Below are 16090 nucleotides of genomic sequence, written 5' to 3'. Positions count from 1 at the left end.
AAGAAAATAGACTCAAAAGAGCTAAAGAGTTGCTTCGCTTGGCCGAAAGTGGTGAACTGCCGAATTAGAGTTTCTCCGATTAGAAAACATTCGTTGTCCAGCAGTTTGTAAGCAAACAAAATGATCGGTGTTTACTTGCCAAAGAGGTCAGCTGAAAATATGCACCTTCGGTTGGCCACCAGAACTCAAGCGCCGGCCATGGTGATGGTGTGGGTCGCTCTCCGCTCGTATTAATAGAACGTGGCATCAGAATAAATGCCGAACATTATCGCGAAAATATTCTGGAGGGTGTATTAAAGCCTTGGGCACGCAAACATTTTGGCACTTTGGCACTAAAAAATACCAAAGTGTCGATCACCTTAAGCAAGCGCTTCGCCGAGAATGGGCCAAAATACCACAGAGGCAATATTCGTATTGACGTATCAATGTTTCCAAGCGTTGATGCATCTACCTGTATTCTTCTACCATGGTAAAATCTAAGCGATGAGCAATTCAAGCGTTAAATATTATTTGGGATTGATTCACTGTCGATAAACTTGCCTCTATGTGGTTGTTGTTTTATCGATTATTCTGCTATGATTTAAAAAAAAAATGCAAACTCTCACTGGCTCAATTGTTTCAATTTCTCTCTCTCTTCAGTCGCTCTCATTTACTGGATTTTTGGGTTAACGGACATATTGCAATAATTTGTACAATTATTGGGCTATTAATGCAAATTCGATAGTCGTACCCCGCCCTTGATTTCTTTCCTTTCCTATCATGGACCTTGTTTCCTATGAAATCATAGATTTTATTTAAAACCATGTTAATTTGGTGTCTTGTCAGTCTAAATGGTATTTATTTAAATTAAAAATATAATTTCCCCCAAAGATCTTAGATCAGATCATCACAGTTTTAGAATTTGCCAAAAAAAAAAAGATACCAATATTTCCTTAATGCGAATCAAGAAACTCTACAAGGTTGGTTATTGCCATTTGAAATTTCATTCGATTTGGCAAAGGAAAGATTCAAATTTAAAACTTCAAATTTCCTTGTTCGTTGATCGAAGGCCGTCCACGGTAATTATTCGATTCTTTCTATATCTTTTCTAATGGAGATTCTAAATGCAAAATGTCAAAGGCTTTTTTTCAGATGATCAGCTCAAAAGAAAAGAAGATGACGAAAATATTTCCGCAAATGTTTGGTGATTTTTTTGTTGTTGTTTTTGCTTAAGCTTTAACTAAATGATAAGAAATGAAAAGAAGACGAAGATGTATGAAACGAAAAACCGATAAAATAAGAATCAATTAGAAAAGATCTATGGAAATAATGTGTTGAACTAAGAAAACGGAAGTAAAATATTAAAAATTATAGCAGAATCAACAGTACATGCAGTTGACCCCTATCGAGACTTTGAAATTCCAAAAAAATGAAAAAATCTCAGGGCTGTTATTACAAGTTCGAATTTAGTTGTTGGTTATATTTTATTCGGCAGATTTAAAAAACAAATTAATTTAAGGTTTTCAAATTAATATCTCTAGAGGTCAGAGGTAAAACATTTCCTTAATTTAAATGACATTTTATTAAACAATCAACGACTTTTGCGAAAATGACCTTCAACTCTTTTCTTCCAACTTTATTTCTTGACAAATTACTTTAACAATTAACTGAAAATTTAGCAAAACGGTCTGGATGATAATCATCTCATCGTCACCTCATGCCACTCGTTGGCTGTCAAACTGGTTATTTATTTCCCTATTCGAGCGGGAATTATTTTTTCAAAATAAATTTTGTGAAAGTTTTTTGTATTATCTCGATTAATTTATTCACAAATAATTTTATATTCTGGCGAAATTTTGTCATTCTTGTTCGAAATGGAGTGTTCGGTTACATTTACATAAGTTTTGACTTTGAATTTCAAATTTGCAAACCGTTCCGTTTGAATGCCGTGCCTAAGGCTGTAAGTTAAAGACTCTTTTATTTAAATTCAAATCTTATCGAATCGAGAAAGTTCAAAGATTAAATGCTAATCGAAGAGATTCAGATTATCGACCCTATGGATGGCTAGACAAGTGTGCGCCATAAATTGTATGCCAAGTGATGATGTTATTCTTTAAAAATAAACAATCCAGACAAGGAAGTCTGAGATATTAATAATTTTGTAATCAAAATAAGATCAAATTTTCGATAAATAAACAGTATAATCATAGACAAATAAATATGGTAGAATTAAGAAGGTAAAGTTGTGCAATCATGTTTATACTTTTTTTTTTAAATTATTAATCTATTTTATACACAGAAATCAGAGATGAAAAACTGTTTTTTATGCAGTGAAATTTGACAAGGTAAATTACAGAAAATGCAAAGATGGATAGTCTTACTTGAAAATACTTTGCTGTCTTGATTTTACTATTTAAATAAAGAAGGTATATACCATGGTACAATGAAGTAAAGGTAACCTCATTTCAAATTTGCATTCCCAGCTCTGCATTTTCTGTAATTTACCTTGTCAAATTTCAATGCATAAAAAACATTCCCATCTCTGATTTTGTAAAATGTTGGGCTATAACAGAAAAGCCCAGTAAATGAGAGCGAGAAAAGAGAGCCATTTTGAGAGTTGACTCACGGAGAGTTTGTAAATCTTATTGGACTCTCTCGAAGGAAGTGGTCGATTTGATCCAAACTTGGTACATCGTAATATTATTGTTAAAATTAGATCGAGTTCGGAGAAGGGCAATATCGGTCTAAACCTTCTGGCACCTCCCCTACAAAATGTCAATATTAAAATAATTTACTGCACAGAAAAAGAAATGTTAATCCGATTTTGCTCCAACTTTGCAAATATTTAAATCAGTGCTAGGTCAGGTGTGGAAATGGACATTATCGGTGCACTACAACAAGTACCTTCCCCACAAAGGGTTTAAAAATTTGAATAATCATAACTCCTATAAAATGTGATATAAGTGTTCGATTGTCTTCAAATTACATACATCACAATATTTTTATTGTGTGAAGATGGGATATATCGGATATTTCCATAAACACAAGATCTGTTATAAAGATGGTAGAGATCGGACCAGGGTCAAAGTTTTGAATAACAAGAACGATTGTAAAATCCGAAATAATCATCCGGTTTTCTTAATATTTCACACATCCCATTATTTTTACTAACACAAGATCACTGAGAAGATGGGATACATCGGTCCACTGCTTCTGGTACCATCCCCCCCAAAGGGTCAAAATTTTGAATAAGTATAACTCTCAAAAAGCGTGTTGTATGATTCCGATTGCCTTCAAATTACACACATGACAATATGTTTATTATCCCAAGGTCAAGTGTGAAGACGGATAATATCAGTACACTTCTTCTGGTACCTTCCCCCAAAGAATCAAAATTTTGAATATCCATGAAGCTCATAAAACGCGAAATTAACATCCGAGTTTATTCAGTCTTAATACATCTCAATATTTCCATAAAAACCAGACCTGTAATAAATATGGTGGTGGTCGGATCATTTCTTCTCCGATCTCTTCAACCGATTCTCTTCATATTTCACACATCCCATTATTTCTACTAACACAAGATCTGCTGTGGAGATGGGATATATCGGTCCACTCCTTTTAGTACCACTCCACAAAGGGTCAACATTTTGAATATTCATGAAGCTCATATAACGTGGAATTAACATCCGATTTCATTCAAACTTGGAAAACTCAATCAACACAAGATTTGTTATAAAGATGGTAGAGATCGGACCATTTCTTCTAGTACCTCCCCCCCAAAGGGCCAAAATTTTGAATAATTACAACTCTTATAAAATGTGATGTAAGAGTCCGATTGTCTTCAAATTACAAACATTACAATATTTTTATTAACCTAAGGTCTGGTGTGAAGATGGAATATATCGGTACACACCTACTGGTACCTCAACCACAAAAGTCCGAAATTTTCAGTACTTTTGTCTGCCATATCTTGCGGAACAAGTCAGCGATTTTTACTACTTGCTATTTCTCTCAAGCTGAAACCTGAGATGAATATGGAAATTATGATTTTGCATAGAATTGGATATAAATGTTCGATAGACTAGGTGAGGTATGAAAATGGAATACTTCGGTCGACTATATCTGGTACCTCACGGACATTTTCTAAAAATTATCACATATCTCATATAAAGTGAAGGAAATAGTTGATGTAGTCCAAATCTGGCACGTCGCAATATTTATACCATATTTACTTAGGTCCGGCACGAAATGGACAATATTGGCCCATTCCTTCGGGACCTACTCCATAGAGGGTCAAGAGTGATTAATCATAACAAAAGTCCTAATATATATAAATAAACGAACTTTTGCTGAGGGAAACCCAAATTATACTTTTTAACTTGTTATTTGATAGATTCTCGCACTCTCATTAAATTAACTGTTAAAATTTCTCTCTTTTCTCGCTCTCCTTTAGTCCGGTCATCCAATAAATTTAAAATAATTTTGAGCTAGGAATCGCCTTAGAAGTGGACATTTTAAAACTGTGATCTTAATAGAATAGAAAGCAAAACAATCAAACCAATAACATTTAATTTTGGAAATCTTATGCTCCTGATAAGACTTTGAGACGCGTGCCATGCCGTCTCTCACCATTGATTCATATCATCATAGTTTCAACTCGAAAACAATTGAATCAGCATTTATTTGCCAAACAATGTCTAACCATGTTTTGTGAATGTCAAACATGGGGCAGGAGTAAATAATTGAAAAAATGTAACCACTTGAATTGAATTGCGCATTGAAATCTATTGCGAAGTTATTTCACTGCCAAAGGACGAAGGAAGGACTTGTGTGGAAGAATGTCGGTGTGGCTGCACCAGAAGAAACCTTATGTCCGAGACAAATAGTTAATTAACAAGACATGTGTATCCCAAAGAGGATATTTCGATATGCTGTTTAAAGAGAGAATTCAAGACTGATATCATTTGTAAGGAAATTGCAAGAATTTTGTAATTTTATGTAACGGCACCTCCCAATATTCGGCATTTTGATTAGTTTAGCGACATTCATCGCATTTTTTTTTTTCAAGTTTCGCATTTGAATATTGCAATGACTTATGACAAATATAACCGAATATAACGGCTATATTCGGTATTTTTAAGATTTTAACAGAATTTTTCAACGGATTTTATTTATTTATTTGTTTATTTTTTTTTTTTTTTTTTGAAATTGCCAAATTCGTTCCAAATGGTGGAGGGTATTCAAAGTTTGGCCCGGCTGAACTTACAGCTTTTTTACTTGTTATTTATAGTCTTTACTAAGATAAACGATTTCCCTTTATGATAACGAAGAAATTTGAAAAAAAAAAAAAAATAGCAGATTCTTGCAGGTACTAGAACAGAGCATGTGTGTGCCTAAATTTTAATTATTTTTTTCTAAACCTTAAAAACAAAAGATCAATCATTTTTGTTTATTTACTAATATGTCATTGTTTACTCGTATCTTTTCCTAACTTTGTTTATGGTGTTTAAAAAAAATTAGTCATCTTTGCAGAGCTCATATCCTGAGCATATTGCCGTTATGTATGTAGGTGAAAAGAAATATATTTTCCTTCAATTTCTTTTTAATTTATTTTAGATCATAACCCGTTTAGGAAATATAAAATCAAATGATCCAAATATTATTATTGAATTATTTATGGATTTTATTTATTTATGGCATAATTAATTTTTGTTTTAGAGCAACAACAAATGTGGGATTTACATTTGTAATCTCGTTTCCCGTTTCAAGGCTATCAGTCCAAGTTGAAAAGTCCAAAGGGTGAAGATTTTCCAATTGCACGTGTTTAAAAGAAGAAATGTTTTAAAATAATTGACATTGTATTTATTTATTTTTTTGTGATGCATCTCTCAAGAGCTGAGGAAGTCGAGAGCTGAAATCTTTTTTAATGAAAATTTATATTAAAAAAAAAACAATTAAAAAAACCTCTTAGTTCGGCCGGACCGATCTTTAAATAAAGGAAAAATAAAATCCGTTAAAAATTCTGTTAAAATCTTAAAAATACTGAATGTAGCTCTTATACTATGGTCTATACGAAGGCGTGGACCTGCATAGGCAACTTTTGTCATAAGCCATTACAATTTTCAACTACGAAACTTGATAAAAAAAATTTGGTGAATAATGTCCTAAAATCATCAAAATACCAAATATCGGGAGGTACCGTTATATGGGGGCTATATGAAGACGTGGACCTGCATAGAGAATTTTCTGTCAGAGGCTGTAGTACCCATTACGAACTTCAAGTACCAAATTTTAAACAATTCCGGTGAATAATGTCGCTAAAATCATCAAAATACCGAATATCGGGAGGTAACGTTATATGGGGGCTATATGAAGATGTGGACCTGAATAGACAATTTTCTTTCATAAGCTGTAGTAGTCATTGCGAACTTCAAACACCAATTTTGAAACAATTCCGTTGAATAATGTGGCTAAAATCATCCAAATACCGAATATCGGGAGGTACCTTTATATGGGGGCTATAGGAAGACGTGGACCTGCATAGACAATTTTCTGTCATAGGCTGTAGTACCCACTACGAACTTCAAATAACAAATTTGAAACATTTCCGGTGAATAATGTCGCTAAAATCACCAAAATACCGATTAAAGGGAGGTACCTTTAAATGGGGGCTATGCCAAAACGTGGACCTACATCCCCCATTTTCAATACCAAAAGTCCTGCAGACATTATACACATTTCAGTAAAATTTTATCAATCTACTTCAATTCGTTCGGAAGCTAGGGTGAATTCCCGGATACACGGACGGACTAAATCGACACAGAATTTTATACTGATCAAGGATATATATACTTTGTGGGGTCAAAAATGTATATTTCGAGGTGTTACAAACGGAATGACAAACTTAATATACCCTCCATACTATAGTGGAGGGTATACAAATATTTATATAGTACAATTTTTCATTGTTCATATTATCGTAGAACCAGAATCGGGTCCAGATGGCAAGGGGTTCGAAATGAAATGTAAGACCTGAGAAACGGGGAAGAATATAATCCCTACAGTGAAAATCTCAATGGGGCTTATATTGGAATGACTTTTAAAGTTTTATCTGTGAGGGCGAATATTATGTTTCTTGGAGCTTTTTCGAGCTAAACGAGCAGTAAACAGGAAAGATAGAGAAAATATTTAAGCTAACGTTTGGTAATTGATTTTGAGTTCTCTCCCAATAAACCCAATTCGATTTGATGATTTCCTTAGTGGTTTTTGTAAATTTATTTAATTGTCATGATATTTGAGTCATATCTCATGAAAAATTTATTATTATTTTTTTATTATGGTGAGTTCACGTTTTGAACACACCACTTGACATTATCGCAAAACAAAAAAAATTCAAAAAATGGCATGATATCTGGGAAAATTCGCTAGAATTTGTTTTGGCCCCCAATAAGCCCCAATCGTGTTATTGTTTCGCTCATTTCGCTTGACACAGGGAGGAGTTGCGATATCGGCAATGATATGCCCCGATAATTGATTGATTAACAATTTAGAGCCAAGCCAGGCAACAATAACAATTTAATTTTCGGCTAAAGTCCACAAAAAATTGATGTTGTTTATTTTATTTATTTATTGTTGTTGCTAAACAAAAATAAAAATTAGTTGATAAACAGAATTTAAAAAAAAAAGTTCAAATAACTCTTCTTCTTTTTATGAGTGGTGTGAGCCAATATTATTTTGCCAATAGTTAAATTTAACATGTTAAGTTTTTTTTGGTTTTTGATAAAAAAATGACTCAAATCTTAAAATTAATTAACAAATCAAAATAAAAAATTTGTTAATAATATGACATTAACAAAGTTTGATGGTCGTTCTTTGATGTTGAAGAGCAAAACGTGATTAACTTGTGTGGAAGTGGTTGTTAACACCTTAATCAGGGCTATACGATTTAAGTTGGAAAGAAAAGCGAACTCATTTTTTTGTATTCCACATAAAAGGAAACAAGTTTTGAAAGCAAAAAAAAAAAAAAACATCTGCCTAAGAATACGTTTTGTTGCTGTTAACATGATTTGTTTTTCGGGGCAGGCTGTTCTGTTTGGGTTTTTGAAGTTTGACATAGAACATCACAAATTTTGGAAAAACCACAAAATGTTTATTTCAATTTGGATCCATTAGATGACTTTCAAGCTCCAGATGGGCTACTTAGTCTCTTTTCTCTCCAATTTGGTCCAAAATATGGTACACAAATGTAATAGTACTACCGAAATTAGATAGCGTTTAAATGGGACCTGCAAAAAAACTCGTTCGAATCTGAGTAAATAGTGATAATCGCTCGAATTTGAGTAAAGATTGACACTCGCTCGAATTCAAGCGGGAAAAAAACAAAACGGGTCATCTCCATTTTTAGGTTTCGCCCGAAAAAGAGCGATCATGCTTTGTTCGTTTTTGAGTGGGAATAAAGTTAGCTCGAAAACGAGCATATTCTACTCTTGCCTATCAGTTTTTGTGATACCCAGTTCACAGTTCCAGGTCATAGCAAAATCAAAATCGTTACCAGTAGTGAGATTCTCTAAATCATTTTTTCAATTACTCACAAAAATTGGTAATTTTGAAACCCAAATTTTTAATATAAACAAGTGAAAAAGCAGCAAAATCGGCCGGCCGAACTATAAATACCCTCCCTCCACCATTTGGAAATTTTCCAAAAAAAAGTAAATAAATAAAAATAGAATTCGTTACAAATTCTGTTAAAATCTTCAAAATACCGAATTTAGGAATTTACCGTTATTTTAAGGTCTATGCGAAGACGTGGACCAGCAATTTTCTGTCACAGACTGTAGTACCCTTTACGAAGTGCAAATACGAAATTTTAACAATTCCGGTGAATAATATAGCTAAAATCATCAAAATATCGACTATCGTAAGGTACCGATATTTAGGGACTATACGAAGACCTCCTTAGACAATTATCTGACACAGGCTGTAGTTCTCATTAGGAACTTCAAATACGAAATTTGAAAAAATTCCCGTGAATAAAGTCGCTAAAATCATCAAAATACCGAATATCGGAAGGCACCGTTATTTAGGCTCTATACCAAGACAATTTTCTGTCATATACTGTAGTACTTATTAGAATATTCAAACACGAAATATGAAACAATTCCGTTGAATAATGTCGCTAAAATCATCAAAATATCGAATATAGGGAGGTTCCGTTATATGAGGGCTATACGAAGACGTGGACCTATAAAGCCCATTTTCAATACCTATCTATCTATTGGTAGGTCATAACGACTACTTTGATTTTGTTGCTAATTTACCGACAAATTTTGTTAAATACCGAAATTTTTTGAAATTCGAAATTTGAATTTTACCGATTTTTGTCTGTAACTAAAAAAGTTAGTTAGAGAATTCCACTACAAACCCCAGAAAAACTCAGAGATACAAAACAAAATAGTAAAGAGACAAAAACTTCCATTCTTTTTTCACTTGATTTCACTCTTAAAGCAAACCCTCACTCAATTTTGAGCGATTCGGCCCACTTTAATTTTTCCAAGAGTAATGACTCGGGAACGCTCTTACACAAAACAAAAAAGTGAAGAGTAAACTCCGTATAAAATTCCAACTCTTCAATCACTCCCGCTCGCGAGCAAGTTTCGCTCCCATGTGAAATTAGCAAATCATGGAATTTATAATATATTCCGTTAGTTTTTCCCTAAATGGCATATAATGCTTATGTTCAGAATATAGGGGTCTTGTTCCTGTATTCCAGTCTATCAAATATCCCCTCTTAAAAAATCAATTATCGATATTCATGTTTGTATTACGCCTCGGCTGGGACTACGCATCGAAAACCTTTGGAATCATTATTTATAAAAAAAACCGCAACTGAACGTGGATGCTCTGGATGATGATATTTCAAGCTGGTTTCACAAAATAAAATATATTTTAACAATTTAGATAAATTTATGACGATTAAGACAGATTTTATATATTTTAATGGCCAGAGAAAAAAAAACCGCTCGAATAAAATAGGAATTTGCATACAAAATATGTCGAACGTATGTCTTTATTGATCTATAAATGAACGAACTGCGAATGAAAAAATCCGGTCACAGTACATTGATTGGGTAGCAGAATAAACGAGTAAAATGAGGCGATCACGAATGCGTCTTTAAATTTGTTAAATGTTTCTCTGAAAAAAATTATTTTTTTTCTTTAGGGTGAGATGAAAAAACTGCAACCATCTTCAGACTGCTGTCATTTCTAAGCCACTCGTCCGACAGCTGTTAAATTTATTCCAGTGACAGCTCATTCTATTGTTGACAAGCGTACGAAAGCATTTTGGTGAGAATTTTCCAGAAAAAAAAAGTTATTTGTGATGGAATTCAAGCGTGATAGTGTAATTTCCTTATATTTGGCTGGAAAACCACCACCAAGTGGCTATAGTTAGAGCACTGCAGCATTTAAAGGTGAATAAATATTTTGTGACTCGTACCATCGCTTGTTACCGCGACTCTGGTAGCGTTGCCCAACGTCAAGGAAGTGGACGGAAGAGAACAGCAACATCAGCAGAAATGGTTCGAAAGTAAAGAAGCGACTTGAAACCCGCGTCGCAGTGGCCCAAAAATAACTCGTGAGCTAAACATATCGCAATATTCCATTCGGCAAATATTGAAATATGAGCTCGAGGTAAAGCCATTACAATTTCAAAAAGTGCAAAAACTTAAGGTGCAAGTGCATAAAAAGCTTGAAGTCATGGCTAGGCATATTAATGTCAAATTATAATGGAAAACGACGGCAGGATTTTAGTGCGGCTCTGTAATCCCTTTATGCAATGTCACAAAATATGCCTAGCCAAGACTTCAAGGTTCTTATGTACCTAGACCCTTACACCGTCGCTACAGAAAGAAAATAGACTCAAAAGAGCTAAAGAGTTGCTTTGCTTGGCCGAAAGTGGTGAACTGCCGAATTCGGGTTTCTCCGTCTCCGATGAGAAAACATTCCTTTTCCAGCAGTTTGTAAACAAAACCAGTAAAGAAAGTCCTAAAGTCGGGCGGGGCCGATTTTATGATACCCTACACCACTTTGCTAATTTAGTTGAACTCCACTTAACAATTAAAAGTTTTTATGGGAGAATTCAATCATACACCCTATGATTATAATTTAAAATTCAAAGGACTCTTTTAAATTCGGACTTGTATTGCCCATTTGGTCCAAAATTAATTCTAAATCAGATAAAGATATATATGGGAGCTATATCCAAATCGGAACCGATCTCGATAAAATTTGGCAAAGATATTTCTGAGGTGTATTTGATATATTTCCCTGAATATCGTTGTTACGGAGTGCATATTACGGCTGTGGGTAACAAATACAATAAATCGGATGAACAATATATATGGGAGCTATATCTGAACCGATCTTCACAAAATTTGGCATACTACCTTCTAGACTAAATTCGGTCGTATGTGCCAAATTCCATCCCATTTGGACAAATATTAGAAGTGCACAATAAATGGTAAATCGGACGAAATTATATATGGGAGCTATATCCAAATCTGAACCGATCTCGATAATATTTAGCAAAGGTATTTCTGAGCTGCATCTTCTATATCTATAAAAGAGGAAAATGTTTGTATGTTTGTTTGTTTGTTTGTAATTTATGGACTCGAAAACCGCTGAATAGATTTTCCTGAAAATTTCCATATATACTGCAACATCGCCTGAAAGTAACATAGGCTATAAATATTTTTGAATTTTCACTTGGAACTGGAGATATAGCATCAGAATCGGAGGTACCTCCCAAAAATTTAGATTTTATATGCACATATCTACTGATTGGTTGAAGATACAGTCTCCAAATTTGGAATACGTAACGGAATTTGGAACAAAAATAAGTTCGCCAAATTATATTATCATCGGTTCAGATTTGGATATAGCTCCCATATATATTTTCGACCGATTTCGTTCATTTGATGCCTCAAACACAATATGAATGTTAGATTTCAATGAAATTTGGAATGTGTGACGGGATTTAATCCGAAAATAAATTTGTCAAATTATATTGAAATCGGTTCAGATTTGGATATAGCTCCCATATATATTTTCGGCCGATTTCAAGCATTTGATGCACCAAACACGCTATGTATCCCCAATTTCAATGAAATTTGAAACGTGTGATAGATTTTATCTAAAAAATTGATTTCCCAAATTATATTGAAATCGGTTCAGATTTGAATATAGCTCCCATATATATTTTAGACCGGTTTCATGTATTTGATGCACCAAACACGCTATGTATCTCTAATTTCTATGAAATTTGGAATGTGTAGCGGAAATTAAAACAAATATACATTTGTCAAATTATATTAAAATCGGTTCAGATTTGGATATAGCTCTCATATATATTTTCGACCGATTTCATGTATTTTATGCACCACAGACGATATGTATGTTCGGTTCCAAAAAAATTTGGAATATGCGACGGGATTTTGATTAGAAAATAAATTAGTCAAATTATATTGAAATCGGCTCAGATTTGGAAATAGCTCCCATATATATTTTCCGCCGATTTCACATATTTGTTGCACAAAACACGATACGTATTTCCGATTCCAATGAAATTCGGCATGAGTGGCTAAATTTGGTACAAAAATAAATTTGACAACCTGCATTTTGTTCACAAGAATACATGAACAGACGGACGGACAGACGGACTGACATGCATAAATCAACTCAGAAAGTGATTCTATGCAGATCATCAAAAGGAACTAAGGGCCTATCTCGTTTCCTTTTGCCTGTTACAAACAAATGCACAAAGACATAATACCCTGACCACCTTGTGGTGTAGGGTATAAAAAATGTTTACTTGGCAAAGAGGTCAGCTGAAGATGTGCTTCTTCGGTTGGCCACCATAACTCAAGCGCCGGCCATGGTGATGGTGTGGGCCGCCGTAACAGCCGGTAGTCGCTCTCCGCTCGTATTAATCGACCGTGACATCAGAATAAATGCCAAATATTATCGCGAAAATATTTTGGAGGGTGTATTAAAGCCAGACCTTGGATATTCCAACTGGACTCAGCACTATCGCACTCAGCACGCACCACCCAAGAAGTGTTACAAAATGAGATTCCTCTCTTTATTTCCAGCGCACAATGGCCACCAAAATCTCCGGATAACAATCCGTTGGACTATTGTGTCTGGAATATTTTGGAAAGCAAGGTTGGCACTAAAAAGTACGTGCCGAACTTTTAAAACCCTCCATCAATTCAAAGGAACTTGACGAATTTCCAAAAAAAAAAATCGGAAGGTACCACTTAAATGACAACCGTCATATGGGGGCTATAGAAAGACGTGGACCTGCATAAGATTTTTTTTGCCATAATACCGAATATAAGGAGGTACTGTTGCATGGGGCTATACGAAGACGTGGACCTGCATACAAAACTTTTTGTCATAGGGTGTAGTACACATTATGAACTTTAAATATGGAATTTGGAATAGTTCCGGTAAATAATGTTTCTAAATCATGAAAATACCGAATATAGGGAGGTACAGTTATGTGGGGGCTATACGAAGTCCTGGGCCTGCATAAAAATTTTTTTGTCATAGGTTGTAGTACCTTTTAGAATTTTCCAGTACGAAATTTGAAACGACTCCCTTAAATAATGTCGCTAAAATCATGAAAATACCAAATTTATGGGAATACCGTTATTTGTGGGCTATACGAAGACTTAGAACTGCATAGAAAAAAATTTTGTCATAGACTGTAGTATCTATAACGAACTTCAAATACGTAATTTTAAATAATTCCGGTTAATAATGTCGCTAAAATCATTAAAATACCGAATATCAGGAGGTTCCGTTATATAGGGGCTATACGAAAACATAGACCGACATGGCCCATTTACGAAGTTAACCTGCCTACTGGTAAGCTATGCACGGGCATCGCTAGATCGTCTTAGAATTTTATGCTGATCCAGAATATATATATTTTTATTGTAGGGTCTATTATGAATATTTCGAGGAGTTACAAAACGGAATGACGAACTTAATATACCCTCCATGCTAAATGTAGTGGAGGGTATAAAAAATGTAAAAATTATGGCGTTTGACTTTGTTGCAGTTTTTTTATCTCACCCTGTATACCAACATTTTCCCCTTGTTATAATTTGAAATGTTTAACACGTACATTTTGACAGAGCGAAAACATTTGTTTATTTATTACGTAAAAAAAACAAGATTATCAAAAAAGGAAGAAACTGGTCTTCCTGTTTGTCCTTATAAAGCAAACACATTGTTTTTGAAAAAAAAAACGAAAATAATTTGTAAACAAAGGGAGGAAAAATTTCAAAATTTTATTTAATGTTTTTGTATTACAAAATAGGTAGTTGTGTTGTTCTCGACTACCTTATATATATCCCTTAAGCTCCATATTGCCTTTCAAGTAATAATGTATTAAAATGTTAATTGCCTTGTTTAAATCAAAATTTTCAAAATAATATTTCCAATTTGCAAATACATCTTTCATTTGTTTGACAAGGATTATGTTTTTTTTTTCGGCGTGATATCATTAAATTACAATTTATTTTTTTTTTTAATTTTTTTTTGTGGTTTTTTTCTTTTAATGTGTTATAATGTGTTTTTTTTTTTTTATTTAATTAGACTTATTTAAGTGAATTACAAAATTGAATAGATTTATACCTCGTTGCCTGCGTCACAAAGTACGCAAATGACAGCGTAACGTCAATAATGTAAATCCTGGCCCATTGACTTTGGTTGAACTTTAGCTGAACAAGAAATTTGTTGAGTTGGGTCAATTAACTGCAACTCAATTCGGAAGACGTACGAAATTCCGGTTTTCGGAATTAGTAAATTGTATTCACTTCCCACAGCATGTTGTTACAGTTATATGGTGTGAAATATGTAAATACAATTCACATTCTAAAGCTCAGCTGGATCACAGACGTCATCACAAAACTTTTACAATTTCAATTCCGGCAGGTACTTTTCCTACGGTTTTCTTTGGCTTCATTTCGATTTCGCCTGTTGCAGTGTCCAAGTGGGTTATTTAATTGACCAAAACAAAACAATGTTAAAAAAAAACAAATACAAATTAGAAATCCAAAAAATTATATAAACTAATTCCTGAATTGAAAATAAAAAACAAATATTCTACGTCGGACAATTAAAAAATTGTAAAAGTCGGTCAAACCAATAAATGTTGTTGGACTTTTGTGCCAATGTTTAGGAACCAAAAAAAAAAAAACAAAGTGAATAATTTTTATCAAATAACAATGGACAAAAATAAAGAAACACTGGGGTCTCCCCATAAAATTGTATAATCATACCGTACGATAAAAAATAGGTAAAAACAAGATTTGATCGAACAGAATTAATTTCTACGGCTGTTCAAGTACTAACGAGCTAACAATTTTTCCGCGGGCTTTTATTTCAGATTCTTAGATTTCTAATTATTATTATTTTTTTTTTTAGAAATTTACTGATTTTTTATATCCTCCACCATACATAGTATGGAGGGTATATTAAGTTCGCCATTCCTTTTGTAACTCATCGGAATTATAACACGCTACAGTCAAAACGAATTAAGATAGGAAGCTAAAATTTTGCACAGATTTGTCTTTTGTCTGCAGGCAGGTCAAGTTCGAAGATGGTCTATATTGGTCCACGATATCGTATAGCCCCCTTATAACGGTACCCCCGATATTCGGTATTTTGATGATTTTAACCACATTTTTCAACGGAATTGTATGAAATTCTACACAAGGAGTTCTTTGTTGGAGTAAAGTACTCACCCAGACATAGATTTGTCTATATAGGTGCCCTATATATCGGCACATTCCGATATTCGGTATTTTTAAGATTTTTACAGAATTTTTAATGAGGTTTTATTTTTTTTAATTTCCTAATTCATTCCAATTGGTGGAGGGTATTCAAACTTCGGCTCGGCCTTATTGCTTTTTTTCTTGTCTAAATTTCTTCTAGAAATAGGATCGATTGAGATCGGAAGGAATTCGAAATCAGAATCGAAAAATTCAGCAGGGAATCGAACACTTTCCGAATTTGGAAAAAAATGTTAGCTGGGTTT

The sequence above is a fragment of the Musca domestica genome, unplaced genomic scaffold (assembly GCF_030504385.1).
Source record: "Musca domestica strain aabys unplaced genomic scaffold, Musca_domestica.polishedcontigs.V.1.1 8, whole genome shotgun sequence".
NCBI lineage: Eukaryota > Metazoa > Arthropoda > Insecta > Diptera > Muscidae > Musca > Musca domestica.
Note: the sequence above shows the minus strand (reverse complement) of the source record.